A 12,117-nucleotide genomic window follows, 5' to 3' on the forward strand; every position below is an offset into this window, starting at 1 on the left:
TTATTCCCCAAAATTTGACAACCAAAAGGAAGGCCAAACCAAAGTTGATGCCTATGTGAAAAGGTATTACCTTCATTCGCCACAACCAAAGAGAACATCGTACCAAACTAAACTACAAAACAAACGGGAACGGCCTCAAATAGAAAAAGCAAAGTAAGGAAAAATCCAAAAAGCACATGTAATAAAACACAAAATAGAGGAAATAGAAGGACACAACAAGCATGCAATAAAAGAAACCCAAAAACAAAGGAGAACAACCTGGAGAAAAGCCCAGCAAATCAACTGATACAAACTGTGCATGAAAATGGAAATCCATAGCAGCTGGCAAACTCAACTGGAATTGAAAACAAGAAAAATTAAGAAAAAAGAAAGCAAATGGACCAAGCAAAATATGGAAAACAAAAGAAACAAATCAGTAGTTGTTAAAGAATTAAACCATGCATGGATCCAGACACAGGAAGCATTAATGCAAATGAGAGGAAGAAAGAGAAATAGTGGAGCAACCAGGAAGCATTCACGCAAATGTGCCTCTGGATTCAGCATGCAGAGCAACCAACAAAAAACAAAGACAACACAACAAGCTAGGTGGCAGAAGATTAAGCCCAAAGCTGGAGGGGTAAAATCACCAAAATCACAGCAAAAGTGCCGCATGTCAAGCTCTCAGCCATGGGCATTTTAGGGTTTTCTACGGCCTTCTCTTTTATTACGTTAGCCCATATTGCTCCTGAAGTATTACCTATCGTAAGTATATATGCCACGATGAAACCCATCCAAGACGATTTGCAAATGCGGTGCACATGAGTATCTACACATATCCCTTGGACATTGTCCCTGTACGGACTAAAACTTGAGTTTTTTCATCTAGGCACTAATTCCTAATGTGTGTGATACCAAATAATTATTTTAATAGGGGAAAAAAAAGGAAAAAATGACTTTTGAATCTCATAAGTATTTTGTACTTACCAGATGAGCAATCTTAGGACCTATTCTTGGTAGCAAGAGTAGTTCCTCAATTGAGCTTGGTATGTCTCCATCGTACTTCAAGAAACAAAAATATTGGCAATTTTCTTCAAGTTACTCGCTTTTCTTGTATAAAATCCAGATTATTTGAATAGCATGAGTAAATGGTTTTCAACAGATACCATAGATTCGGTGACAAAGAACATACTGGGTAAATAAACTTTTAGATGGTTTCCTCATCAGCTTTGTTCATTGCATCAGCAGTAAGCAAACCATTTTCACAAAGAGGTTGAGTCGCTCCTACTCTTAAAAGTACAAACTTGTAATTAAAACAGTTTCATAAACAAGTTGAATATGATGACACTGGCAATGGGCATCAATCACATAAAGAAGACAGGTGATAAACATAATTAGGGGGCTGAAGTACAATGGCAGTGCATCTCTTAAATTAGTAGTTCATTTGCAACATATTGATTCTCATTATATATATATATATATATATATATATATATATATATATATATATATATATATATATATATATATATATATATATATATATGCATATAATTTGGTATCCAACTATATTAATCATGCTTGTCCTATCTGAACATATATAACACCACACCAATAAGAAAGAAGTGGTTGTAAGTTCACTGTATCAATAGAAATCATCAGAGAAACTAATCTAACTCCACAAATGCAGAAAGACATAAAGTAACTTTATTTTTTATATCTCATACATTACATGTAATCTAATATTTTGAGTATAGTATTGAATTGAATTAGTCGTTGCCATGATGATTGAATCATGATACTCGAGCCAGAAAGATTAATAAAATCATTATCAAGCACAAGCAGAAAGAACAAACTTTTTTTAATCACCGAATATCGTCCTTAAGGATAACCATGGCAGCTACCATTACTATCCAGGACAGAGCATAAACCTGAAGAGAAGATGTATGTCAGAAAACTATTATCTACATACGCACTATTCTCTGTTTTTTTTTTCTTTTCTTTATACCTACAGCACATTGATCGCCTAATACACTCCACAGCAAGTTCTTCTGTAATTCTATTCCAAAATAGAGTATATATCATCATCATATTATGTTGACCAATGACCACAAATGCAAGAAATTAAAAACTCAAATTGTGAGTAGAACAACTCATAGGATACCAACTATCCTAATCTCTAATGCAAGTATCATGATCCAGACAGCGAAAAGAAGCCCAAAAAGCACAGTGATTTATCTTATGTTTCACCTTTTATGATTTATCATATTTTTTTATAAAAAATATCAACCTGTATCTTTCAAGCATCAACATTGCTTGGAAAAGAAGAGCCAAGTCATAGTCAATCACATGCAAATCAAGGGTGGCGGTGTCTTGGCCTCAAATTGTAGAAAACAGGTGATGTTGCTCCACCCATAATCACGACTTCATCAAACAAACAGAAACATACATGTTTCATCAATATAAGGTAAAAAATAATTATGATTATCAAAACAATTAAGCTTTAAAATTGCCACACGTACAAAACATCAACATTGGTAGGAAAAGAAAAGGCAAGTCATATCCAATCACAGGCAAATCAAGAGTGGATAAACTTCCACACAAACACCTATAAGAGAAGAAAATATGAAGATAAAAGCCAAGTGCATAAGTAGTTTTTAACTTCTGGGAGAAGCTCAATTCATTTTATCCTTTTTACTTTCACAATCTAGAAGTAATACCCTAATGACAGAGTGGAAGAAAACATGAATTATTGTAACAAATCATAAAACCTAACAACATTCCTTCATAACAAAAGACCTTAACTTTAATCAAAGTTACCTGAATGAGACTACTGGCCAATTGAAAGTCTCTAATGATACCGGTATAACAATATTCCCAATGTTCGATCGAGATGCATAACAAATTCTAAACACAATAGCATCTGAACACCTTCACACCCAAAATGTAAAATATGGATTACATACCCCCAATATTGGATACCCTTTGCAAACACACTTTTAATTTTGAAATCAAGCTCACAACTTGAAGGAAGGGTTTCAAACCTATACCATCACAATGACTTTTATCCCACAAAATATCATTTAGCATGATCCTCTCCTCAAAGAAATTAAACAGGTAACCATATTTATAATTTATTTACATTTTTGTCCACTAATTAATACTTTTATTAAAAAAGGAGTTCACTTCACCACAACAAACAACATCAAATGAGTGAGATGGAGAACTAATTATAAGTCAAAGCCCAAAGCTACAAGCATCCAACAAGTTAAAAGGTGCATCTTCATCATTTAATGAAGAAGTTTATCAAATCTCACAAAGTCCATTAAGAAAAAAGGTTAATAAACAAGTTGTCACAGGTCGAAGTCCAAAGCTACAAGCATCCGAGATGTCAAAATATGCATCTTCATCATCAAATGAATTTTATTCAATCTCAAAAAGTTCATTAAGGAGAAAGACGAATAAATAAATTGTTTTGACATCAAAGTTTAAAAAGAAGCACACAAAAGAAAACAAAATTCAACATCAGGTCACCAGCAAAAGGAAATAAATACAAAAAGTCTATTTAAATGAAAAAATTTTGGTGTTTTATTCGCATCACTTTTATGTGCTTTATCATTATGATTGATTATTTTTCTTTCATTAAATATATATTTTTTAGTTATTTTATCATGTCAATTTCACTTTATTCTTATATTGTTCTTATAATAATTATACACAACGCTTACTTCTATCTTCAAGTTAATCAACTTTAGTTCAGTGGTCAGCCTCCAATTTTGAAATATTTCCTTATAAATATAATGATAAAGAAAAAATATCTTAATTTATATGTAATTTTTTTATCACCTTTAACAAAAAATAATATAAAATATCATTCACAGTTATACTTTTAAATTTGATTTAGTAAATAAATAATTTATTTAAATATTTCTTTAATGATTTACAAATCCGCACAACGCATGGATATTTGTCTAGTTTGAGTAACACTACTAGAAAGCGCGCTTTTTACATCGGTCAAAAACGACGTTCTACATCGGTGCTCAACCAATGTAGAATACGACATCGTTGTTAGTGTTATGTTTCAACATCGTTCCAAAATCCACCGTTGTAGAAATATAACGTTTTCTACATCGGTTCTCAGCCCACCACCGATGTAGAAATTACATCTTCTAAGTCGATCATCCTTTGGTAAATGATGTAGAATATGTCCGTTTCCACATCGATGCTGATGTCAGGAACGATGTGGAAATATGTTGTTTCTAAGATGGTGCTGACGTCAACACCATTTTAGAAACTACATATTTCTACATCATTGCTTACATCAGCACTGATGTTAAATGTTGAATTACCTACAAATAAATTTTAGATAAATTAAATCAATATTACGATATTATCAATATTGCTATTAATCAATAAATATTATTATATAATGCTAAAATCAATATTTATAATTAGAAAACTATTTTATATCTTACTAATAACCAATAAATATTAGTAACATATAAAATAGTTTCTAATTATAAATATTAATTTTAATATGAAAAGCTGCATATTTATAATTATAATATTATCTAAGTAATAATCAACAAATATAATTAAACATTCATGAAACTAAGTATATAGTTGCTGATTGGATAATTACCATTGGTATGACTTTGAAGATAATTATATAAAAATCATCATTATCCTTTAAAAATCACACAATATACACAATATATTTCCATAAAGAAGAAACCACACAATATACACAAAGCACATTATAATATTATGGTCTTCTAAGAAAACAAAAATTATGGGAGAGAGAGAAACTTGTATGTTCTATTTAGATACTTTATTACTAAGTTTTTAAGTAACTTATCATGAGAGGCATCTTAAATTAGATTCATATCATATAAACAAGCTAGTCAAACTAACTTAATTTGTACTATAATACATAGTTTTAATTATCGTAATCGGTTAGACATAACTAAAATCTTTTTCCTTAAAAAAACTAAAACTTTAATCAAATAAATCTTTTTAATTATAATAAAAATAAATCTCATAATAAATAACATGCAATAAAATGTGAAACTGTTCTCAATCCTTCCTACCATGTCATTTTCCCAAGTCTGATATATATCTACTACTTTCTAACAACTAAAAGAAATGGGAAATTTACAAAGAAGCAAATTAATTTTTTTGTTAACGTCTCTTCCCTGATTTTAATGGTAATATGCTATAAAAATATTAAGAAAACCAATGTTCACTTACCATTGAAAAGGCGAGACATCTGGGCAGCTCAAAAAAATATACTATCCACTAGAGTACTTAAATCCTTGTGGTTTAGACATGTGCAAGGCCAAGACATTTCCTGGGTACACTGCAACCTGAATTTTAAGAAGAAAATTTTAAAATTTTAGTATAAGGTCATTTAATAGCAAAAATGAAATTAATTCAAAGAGAGAAGGTAAAATTTATCAAAGGAAATAACAAGGCATCAGAAAACTTGTCTTCACTATTTCCATTTTGTTCGAATCTTTTCTTTGTTTAGCATAGTGTATCACTTTGTTGTCTTCAAATTCAACTTTAGCCCAGCCAATGTTGTAACATCCCATTTTTTTCATAAATAAATGTAAAAAAGTTTTTTAGTAAAAATAATAAAAATAAATAAATAGAGTAAATAATAGGTCGTAAATGCCCCTAGCTATAAATAGCAACATGCTAGGTTTTTCAGACTAACTCCTCAGCCTCCTCTGCCTTTCATTTTCGTTTTTCCCCTTCTCCTCTCAAAATCCTTTCTTTTTTCCGCAGCCCACAAAACCTGTCTCAGAAAATGATGATCTCATACTCATTCACCGTTGGATCGTTGTGAAATTCGAGTAGCACGTTCGCAACCCAATTTCGAGCATTCTCACTGTTGGGAATTGTAAAATCATGTCTGAGCTTAGAGGAAAACCCTTCGCAGTGTAGCTTTTTATTTTCCCACAGAAACCCAAAATGGAATAGCTGAAGGAATCTCAGGAAATTGCTAGAAATGCTGTTATCGCTGGCTGAAAACACGTGAGTTCGCTCAGAGGTAAGGGATGAGTTATTCACAATTGGGAATTAGTGAGAACATGTGTAGGGATCCTTAGAGATATCAATTAGAATGGGTTTTTGGGTGTTTTCGCAATTTTCATTTTATCCTTATAATTATTATGGTGAATTATATATGTTTGATGAATCAGTTGATGTCCCAATGAGAAATTGCTATGAAATTGATGTGTTTTTGTGTTGAGTGTGAACCCCTTAGAAAAATTAAGCTATTTTTATTAACGTAAATTATATTTTAAATAATATTATTCGATGACTTATTTAATATAAATTATTATCTTATTCTAATTTTTCTACGACGATGATCAACATGTTATGTGTATATAATTATTGTAATACTAGAATAATAAATTAAAGAAAATTGTAAGGTTAATGTCTAGTGGTAATTTCTTTTGATGTAATATTAAATTAATTGTTATAGAAATCCTTTGATTAAAAACAATGTAGTTTAATTTACTATATACATATACATATATATGTTTTGTATCATGCAAATATTATTATTGTGTGATGTGTATGAGTTATAAGGTGTAATAAGTTATTATAATAGTATTATAATATTATAGTGAAGATTGAGTAGTACAAAGTTGAATGTGTCAATTTGCGAGATACATGTAAAAATGAGATGATTGATGTGATATTATTAGATGTTAAATTGTGGGCATGATATTTGATTGTGAATAATTGTGTGTGTTTGACACTTGATGTGACAATAATTATATTGTGAGTTATGAATTATACAATAACCCGACCAGTGTTATCTTGAGAAAAGCGTTGATGCGCAGTGTTTAAGAAAAAGTGTAGGTTCCTAGTTAGGAACCATTGTTAAATTGTAGCGCAATTGTGTTAAACATGTTTGAAACATGAGTATAAGGTCGTGGTATTGTATAATTCATGAGCAGTGCTTATAAATGAAATATGTGATGAATTGTGGAATAATATGTTGCCTTGAGATTATAATATTGTTATTGAGATTGAGTAAAAGTGTAAAGTAGAACATGTGTTGAATTGTGAGATACGTGAAAACATGTGATGGTGGATTGTGACATTATGAGATGTGAAATTGTGAATGAGTTTTGGTTGTGAATAAGTGTGTGAGTAACTCTTGATGTGACATTATTTGTGTTGTAAGATGTAAATCGTATAATAACCCGACCAGTGTTATCTTGAGAAAAGTGTAAATGTGCAGTGTTAAAGAGAAAGTGTAAGTTTCCCTATTTAGGAACCAGTGTTAAAGACAAAGTGTAGGTTCCTATTTAGGAACCAGTGTTAAATTGTAGCGCAATATGTTGTACGTGTTTAAGACACGAGTGTGAGGTCATGGATATTGTATAATTCACTAGCAGTGTCTGTGTGTTAAAATAATTTTAGGTGTTGGACCTGAATCAGGAGGGAGAGGCCCTGACGGACTCTTCAGAGTGTAGGCCTTGGGGGTCACCGGGTTTGAGTGCTCCTTTAAGCCTATGCTGATCCCATATGGTTGGAGCATTCCCGCAAAACATCGTGACCCTGACTGGTCTCCCTATGATTTTACTTAGTGAGAGTGACCTGGCAAACCCATTGTGTGGTGTGTCTTGTTATGTACTCCTAAGCGCCCCAGGGTGGTTTTTCACTGACATGGTACCACATTGCATGTAGGCTTGAGTCTTAGCAAATTGTCTCATGCGCTTGCTAATTGTTTATTATGAAATTGAGGTGTTATTATGTCTTGATCAGAGCGTGTGATTCTTGTGTAATGTGATTGATGATTGAAAAGTGTGATTGATGGATGAAAAGTGAACTTTGAATGACAAAGTGGTGGAATTACGTGAATTACATGCAAGTTTTATTTGGTTTATATGATATGTATATCTAGTTGTCTTGTTTCTCTATTAGTTAGGAATGTGATAACTCACTCCCAGTTTGTTGTTTGTGTTTGGATCCTATGATGATCTTGAACTTTGTGTTCGGGGGAGCAGATAACTAGGTGAACTGCTTTAAGGAATATTGTGCTGAAGGATGTCGGGACACAACGCTCTGATAAGATGTGACATTGGGATATAAGTTTTTATGTTAATTTTATGATGTTAGTCTATTTTATTTCACCTCACTGATTTAACAAAATATATTTGTAAATTTTGACGGCCTTATTTTGAGCCGAATATATTTTTAATGAGTTTATTTGGTAATTGAAGTGAATGTGAACCTTTTACCCATGTAATTTTGTTTACCAATATATTTTATTTATTTATATATATGTCGGGGTAGAGGGTTTTCCTCTAAGCTCAGACATGATTTTGCAATTCCCAACGGTGAGAATCCTCGAAATTGGGTTGCGAACGTGCTACTCGAATTTCACAACGATCCAACGGTGAATGAGTCCGAGATCATCGTTTTTCTGAGACAAGTTTTGTGTGCTGCGGAAAAAAGAAAGGGTTTTGAGAGGAGGAAGGGAAAAACGAAAATGAGAGGCAGAGGAGGCTGAGGAATCAGTCTGAAAAACCTAGCATGTTGCTATTTATAGCTAGGGGCATTTACGACCTATTATTTACTCTATTTATTTATTTTTATTATTTTTACTAAAAAACTTTTTTTAAATTTATTTATGAAAAAAAATGGGATGTTACAAATGTCATCTTGAATATATTCCAGAAATCAACCGCGTGCATAGGCAGATATTTAGCTTTCAGGCTATCTAGATGATTATGTGAGATCATTTTTGATTAACAACATCATCCTAAATTTGGATTAATGTAAGATCAATTTCATGACCTATCTCATATCCTGTAAGACAAAATTCATGACCTATCTCATATTTCCTAATATGTAGTTCAAAATAAGGATGAGGAGCTAGTTCATACCCCTACTAAATGTCATTCTTCCTCTTTGGAAAAATCTCAAACTATTAACCCCAAATGACGCACAAAGCACTTCATGAATTCACTTTTATATTGCCAATATTTAAATAATCAATGTTCTTTTCTTATTTCTTACATAAAACATATACCTTATCATCTCCAGCACATCACAAACAAGAAAAAAAAATCCTCCAAACCAGCAATTGCCAAGGGAGAGCTAGAAAAGCACTACAAGAAACGTCTTTTAAGGAGTCATGGATGTAACACTTATGTTATGTTTCTTGCCTGTGGCTCTATATAAATATAATACACACACTATCCGAATCTAAGATCACAATTACCAAGTTATTTAGTTGGCAACCAAATATATATTTCGTTTGAAATGTAAGCCTTGAAATCAAGCATGTCAAATATATATTTTGATATATTAATTCTCAGGATGGCTGCATTAGGTGGGCCCCATAGTTTAAAAACCAAGCTTAAATATAATTGGTCACTTCAAATTAGTAACTTGAGTAGAGTCAAGGAAGTAGAGTGAAGGAAGGAACCAACCTCTTCGAGCCTTTATTATCTACTACTGCTTGATACCTAATAGCATTGAATCCATAAGCAATTGCCACATCCTATAGATTAAAGAAAAACAAGAATAAAAAAGACATGCTTTCTCAGTGAAATGTAGCTAGAAATACAATTCATGAGATTAAAGCAACTGCACATTATAGGGTAATATGAAGTGCAATATGTTTATACTGATAGAATCTTTTTTAAAAAAAATACTAAGATTGATACTAATAAAAATATTCAAGAGATTAAAACTAAATTTATTCATATTTACATGTAACCAATCCACATTCAATTGCAGATTCATGTAACCGGTCCAGATTCAATTCAACTATATGTATCAAATTCCAAACGTCCCCGCTACCAAGATGTTTGTCTTAAAGAAGGCATGTGAAAAATTAAGAATACAAAATAATATCTTCCTAAAGCAGAGAAAACAAGGGAGGGAATGAAACCAAAATTAATATATCAACTCAAAATTTCTCTCCCATCAACCTACATATTCCATATATAGATCCAAGAAACACAAATGCCAAACTTGGTGTGGAGATTATCATCCTACTCTAAAACATAGGCACCACAAATCCAACAAAAAGACCACAAACAGACAACAATAAACTTTGAAATTACAATCTCAGATTGTCATCATACCATTTCAATATCATATCCACACTGACCTGCATATCTAAGTTTTGACCAAATTAAAATTACAAAAATAAAAAATAACATTAACAAACTTTTAAAAAATTTAACAAACATGAAAATTTGTAATTAAACGATGGTGTAATGTTTTTTCTGCATATTATATTTATTTTTTAAATTTGAACAAACTATTAGGAATTAATACATACTCTGTCATATTTTTGTTCTCTCTTAAGATTGGCTAAACCACCATAGAGGAGTGCCCTGCCAAGAACCAAGAGAAGGTTTGAGAGAATGGAACCCAGCAGGGACAACTTCACAACATGAACTTTGTTCTGGTGAAGTGCTAATCATGCTATGATCATCTTGGTTGCATTGCACATGCTGCATTCAGAAGCCCTCCAACTGAATTAACATCCACACAAACCAAAAACCAAATTGGTTAATTTTTTTTTACCATACACTATAATATGCAAAGTAAATCTCTGTGCATAATGAATTTTGGTTCTATAGTACCTGTTGGGCCAGTGAAATATGCAATTTGCCTTGAAGTTTTTGAGTACTAAGAATTAAGATGCATCTCATTAAAATTACGATAGTGTTTGGGAACTTACTCAGTCAGGAAGCTAACACGTTCAGCTAGCGGGGCAAGTCCAAGTAGGCTGAAAGCAAAAAAAAAGTAGGAAATGTAGCAAAAAAAAAAAAGATGCATCTCATTAAAATTACGATAGTGTTTGGGAATAGATCTGCTGCATGAAGGGGGTTTAGGGTACAGATCTGGCATTATTTCAGTGGCAGCGCGCGGTTGCGATAGTGTTTGGGTGATTGTGGTGTCAACGGTGGTAGCATGCAGAAGTGGTGGTGTTAGGATGGTGGTGGTCGTGCGAATTTGGTGGTGTTACGATGGTTGGAAGGTTGAAGATGAATGGAGGCGCCGACTATTGATTACGGTAGATGTGGTTCAACAGAAAAGAAGATGAATACAAGCAAGAGGAAAATTCCTTCTTCGGCGCCGTGATTTGAGAGTTATGAACATTTTTGCCGTGGAGTTCTCTCCATCTGGTTTTCCCCTAAATGAGTTTGGGACTTTTGGTGTATCTCTCGATCTGGGAAAATCCTTCTCATCATTCTTGGAGTTTTTGGGAAGATGTCGAGGGCACGGGAAGCACAATGGACAAAGAAGTGGAATTCCAGCAGGCACGAGAAGCACAATGGAAGGAGAAGAGGAATTCGAGCAACCACTAGCAATAAAAATTTAATTTATTATTTAACTTTAAATTAAAGACGGTCAATAGTAAAGACTGTCTTAGAAATTATAAAAGCAAATACGGTTTTGCAAACACCGGCGTAAACACTTTTATCAAATACGGGTTTTATATGACCATCTTAAAAAAGTTATATTCAATTTCAAAAATGCCATTACTTATTTTCTACATCATTTTTTAAAAAATCAACTTAAATTTAACAATGTTAAAACATCTTTTTTTACTAGTGTAAACACGCAATCACCGTTGGTTTTTGTGTATGTCTGTTATTAATATAGTATTGAAGGTCATTAATGTACTATTGATGTAAATTTATCATATGATAAAGTTATCAAAATAAACAAATTTATATTCTATACCTTCCCGGAGTAAAGTCTAAGGGGATTTTTATATTATGTTATATATATATATATATATATACACACACACACACACACACACTTTTAAGATTAAGAAAGCGAATTAGCTAAATTCAAATCTTTAACTAGTAAATAAAAAAAATAAACAAACAAGGAAAACAAAGAAGTTCAACAAAAATTATCAAATTATCAACGGAAAGAGAGAGATTCGAACCCTTGGTACAAAAATTTGTACCACGGATTAACAATCCGACACTTTAGTCCACTCAACCATCTGTCCCCAATTGAAAAATAGAATTACTTTGTTTATGTTATATCACATAAAAAAGAAGAGCAAAAAATGGAGCTTAAAAAAAAAGAGCTCTTTTTATCTTATCTCTTTTTTTTTCTATTTGATTTCGATTC

At 32.1% G+C, this 12,117-nt stretch overlaps 1 long non-coding RNA gene across 1 annotated transcript; it reads right to left on the bottom strand.

Moving 5' to 3' along the window:
- Positions 1–3,887: 3,887 nt before the first annotated feature.
- Positions 3,888–11,275, bottom strand: LOC114386629. The gene is made up of 5 exons (XR_003661126.1): positions 10,703–11,275; positions 10,298–10,493; positions 9,438–9,508; positions 5,227–5,342; positions 3,888–4,325 (listed from the first exon to the last, which is right to left on the bottom strand). It is a non-coding gene; the product is annotated as an uncharacterized LOC114386629 (long non-coding RNA).
- Positions 11,276–12,117: the final 842 nt, after the last annotated feature.

Source organism: Glycine soja, chromosome 15 (genome assembly GCF_004193775.1).
Source record: "Glycine soja cultivar W05 chromosome 15, ASM419377v2, whole genome shotgun sequence".
In the NCBI taxonomy this organism is placed as follows: Eukaryota; Viridiplantae; Streptophyta; class Magnoliopsida; order Fabales; family Fabaceae; genus Glycine; species Glycine soja.